The sequence below is a fragment of the Gymnogyps californianus genome, chromosome 2, assembly GCF_018139145.2.
Source record: "Gymnogyps californianus isolate 813 chromosome 2, ASM1813914v2, whole genome shotgun sequence".
NCBI classification, from domain to species: domain Eukaryota; kingdom Metazoa; phylum Chordata; class Aves; order Accipitriformes; family Cathartidae; genus Gymnogyps; species Gymnogyps californianus.
In genome coordinates, this window is record NC_059472.1 from 92,919,932 (window position 1) to 92,924,241 (window position 4,310).

Consider the following 4,310-nt stretch of genomic DNA (forward strand, 5'->3'; position numbering starts at 1 on the left):
CACCTATTGAAGAATTTGTGTCACAGTGCTTGGTGCAGACTGATGTAAAAAAAAAAAAAAAAACACAAAACAAACAAAAAAAAAACCTGGTAAAGTTCTTATTTTTTTGAACAGTAAAATTTAGTGAAATAATGTTTCATGACCAGTTATTTCCAACCATCCTAAGACATTTTTAAACTCCTCCAGATTCAGCAGTATTGGTTTGATGCAGTTTGAATGCACAGGAACTCTGATCTCTTTGGAAAACTCTGAGGAGACAGAAGACCAGTTTCTTCCCTAGGATTGTGCAGCCAAAATACCCCATAGCTGTTTCTGAATTACCAATTGCCCTTGATGAAATGAGAAATCATTTTGTTAACATCCGACAGAGAGAATAAACCAAGACCTAACCAGCTTGTCCAAGCAACAGATTGTCAGAGGACTACTGCACCTGCAAATGCTATGTACTCCAGTGAGATGTGCGGAGCAAAGGTGGTGTCTTTACTGGAACTTAATATGAATCCACAGGGAGATGAAATCCTCTCAATATACTCTGCATGAACACCCTTGTATTTCTGTCGTCTGTTGCTAGGCCACACCTCAGTGTCTAGGGGAGACTTCAGGTGGTCCTTTTCTGAACTTAACTGCAATGAAAAATTGTGGCTGCGGTCAGTCACAAACAACAGTGGTTCCCAAGTCTCTTGGGGCATCCCGTTCTGCATTCGGACTCCCCAGGGGGATACGGCCCTTTTCCCCATGCGTCAACACTGTTGGTTGCACAGTGCTGCAGTTTCTCCCACCTCAGCCCTCTGGGGGCTCAGAGAAGTATAACAGAAGTTTTGTTGCATTGATGAGCCAAAGCTAGCTAAAATCATGGCTTCTTTCTGTAAAATCAGCTGTACAACATAGTATCTTGACAGCTGTTGGACAGCAGTGGGATCAATCAGACCAGATAGTGCTTTAGATTAAAAGGTAGATTACAGAAAGATTACAGACAAATATCTCCTTAGGGTTTTGCCCACCAATGATCCCCCTCCCCAGAGTTCTGGGCAGGGTGCTGAGCCCAGAATTAATGTTTCAGCATTGACTCATCTCCAGAGCTGGGCACCTCCTGTCTGAGGAAACGCTCATCCCTACCGGGCCCAGCAGAGCCTTTAGCCAGGGACAGCCACAGCACCGTTACGCTCAGGTCCCTACAGAGCTCACAATTCACGCGAGACATGGAGAGCGAAAAGGCTCTAAAAGAGATACCTGGCAGCAAACTGCAGGTGGAGAGGAAGGAGTGGAAAAATGTAAACGTCTGTAGGCAAAGCTTACTACAATACAGCCTTCAAAGTTAATACCAGGAAAATATCCCTGTGCGAAGTCACTTTCCCGTTATGGCACAAGCTTACTGTGATTTGGTTTTAGTTTTTAAGATCAATGAGATATGTAACCATTCCCGGTAGCTTTGGAACACTGTGGAGTTTTGACACTTTTTATTTATCAGCCCCTATGATTTTTCCAGTGGTGCAATGAAACCTGCAAATTTCACATACAGCAATTTTCATCCTGCTGACAATAAAAACAGCTACATGTTAAAAAAAAAAAAAAAGACATTTAGAATTCTATGTATTTACATTTTTTTCTGTCAGTTTTAATAAGATGGCTGAGATTTTTAGTACAAAGCAAGCAAAAGTTTGGTCGAGATTAGTGAAAGTTTCAGTTAAAGTAAAAAGAGAACTAATGGGCTTATTTTATTTTTATTAATACTAAAATTGAAGACTTCTGCTCACATAACTGCATTATTGTGAAAAGCATTAAAACTGTACTGGCCTTATCATCCAGTTCAGGATAACCTTTGTTTCTTCTCAGTCAGAATTAAGAGATTTATCCGTAAATTCATATTGCATTTTTGGATCAATTTATTTTCCCTATTCATTTCAAGAAGGAATGTCATAAATGGCAACACTGATCTCTAAACACCCACAAATAAACGCTAATTTCTGTCTTTTTTTGCCTAGCGCTTGTTGGCAAATCACCACTGAATAAGACTGAAACCTTTTTAACCACGCAATTCTTATAAATTTAGCCATCTTACTTCCTGCCTTCAGCCCATGTCTTCAGCCACATACACAATGCAAAGCTCAAAAGCAGAAAAAACAAACCAAAACAAAAAACCCTCAGAAGTAAAATGTTATCAAAAGATTTCTGTAATGTTTGGAATTGCAACAGAAGACCAAAACTGCATGATTGGCCCACCAGAGATACCACCTCTGGATTTGCTTTTGCTTTATTTAGTTGGCAAACGTCCCAGATTCTCTGGACTGCAGGTTTAACAACACCCTCCTTACGATACCTCACAATGTGGATGGACATGAAATGTCTGTATTCAAACTACAATGAGCTTAGTTTGGCAACTCAGCATAGCCATCCTGAGTCTCCTCATTACAGTAGGTGTGATCAGCCCTTGCATCTGGAGCTGTCGGAGCATTAAACTCCTGTTCCGGCTCAATACCAGCTGATCCAGAATCAGTGGAAAATGGGGATGCGCTGGGCATGTGCCAGTTCCATTGCCAACATTTTTTTAGAATGGAAATAATTGCACTCAGCTTTTTTTTTTTTTTTTTTTTTTGAGAGCTGCTGGAAAGAAGCCTTTTGTTCTGTTTGTCCAACAAGGTGCAGAAAACTGTCTCAAGACTCAGAGAGAAAACTTCAGCTTGAAAGTGATCACCAAGGCTGTTCTACCTCTCCAAAACTGCAGCCACCCGCATATTACTGTTTCCCATCTGTCTTTCCAAAGAGACAGGTTTCAGAAAGCTGGAAGGTAGGAGCCACCTGCCCCTCGCAGATGAACATGCTGGCCGGCAGAAGGCACAAATCAGACTGTGTCTTCCCCTAGAAGGGCAGATAAGGGTACATGGGCAGTTTAGCAATTCAGATACTACATTGCTGACCATCACAGGGAGAAATAAAGGACGAGTTCTGTACTTCGAGAGGGCCAGAGGCCCAGAACATGCCAGCATTACACACCAGTGCACCCATGTAAATCGCAAAGGCCTCATAATAGTGAATAGGGTTCTTTTGTTTGCTAATGTTTTGTTTGTATGTGGCAGGAATAGGACAGGTACAAACATAGCCACAGAAGTCCTCCACAGCTGAGGAACCATATCCACAAAATCCACCATGGGGCCTACCACAGAATTAAATCAAACCCTCTGTGGCCACTGTGCTTCTTCCAGATCTATGACAGTCTGGAGCCTCAGTTTCCACCAGGAAACAGGACCAGGCTCCTGGACCACTTTCATTCTGTCATCACTATCAGGCTTGCCCTCCAGCTTTAGAAAGGCTCCCTCCCTTAAGCACAAGTTGTGGACTGCTATTGCCCTCCCACATGGATCTGCTGCTGCTGTTCTGGTAGTACTGAGCCATGAACTCCACAGCATCTGCAAAGCACCGTGGGGAATGCAACAGTTCCCCAGAATGGGAAAGGTCATGGCAAAGAGTGTAGACACTCATCATCACCATAATTTCACTGGAGGAAAGGCAAAGGGATCAGTCTTATGTAAAGAAGCTGTATTAGACATCATTTCTATATTAGAACAGTTTTCCCAAAAATAATAATAGAATATGTTAGTTATGGAATCTTCTTTGCTGTTAGGACAATGACAAACTACATAAAATCTGTCAGAGATGCCCTAGATACACCTGACCTCCGCAAGAGGATGGACTAGATGGTTTACGGTGGTCCTTTTAGGTTATGTATTTCTGCAGCTGTCCCCAGGACTGTTCTCTCTTACAGTTACTCTGTTGACAAACAGAAACTCCTGCCTCCACCCTTCCTGAACAAAAAGCTGCCTCTTCGGCACCAAAACCACAACGAAGAAACGCATTTCCACCACACATCGAACTCCCAACTGCTGTCAGTCTCGGTAACGTGGCCGGCTTTGCACCACTCGTAGTCTGCACCACGCTCACACAGGCGGGTGGGCACTGGGAGCTGACTCCTTCCAGGCGCCGGCGGCTCCGCAGCTGGCGGAGGGAGGCAGCGGTGCTGGGAGGCGCTGGGTACGGCCGCCCGGCCGGCTCGGGCAGGCACGGCTCACACCCTTCTTCCCGGTGGAGGCCGTGCGTTAGGTCGCACAGACCGAATCACGCTACAGCCCCGGGAGCAGCAGCAGCAGCTCCCCGGCGCCCTTGGGTGAGCCCGAGGCCCTCCTCTGCTTCCGAGCAGGCGCGGCGGCGGGGCGGGGCAGGCCGGGATCTCCTCCCGCTGCCGCGGGGCCAGGGCGCTCCGCAAGGGGCGGTGAGGGCGCACCCGCACGCCGCCGGGCCCTTCCGAGCGAGGCGGC

General features: G+C 45.7%; 1 long non-coding RNA gene across 1 annotated transcript in view; it reads right to left on the bottom strand.

Annotated features, from left to right (window-relative positions):
• The window catches only part of LOC127012918 (uncharacterized), a 65,881-nt gene that overhangs the window by 58,341 nt on the left and 3,230 nt on the right, over nucleotides 1-4,310 (bottom strand). The window lies entirely within an intron of this gene.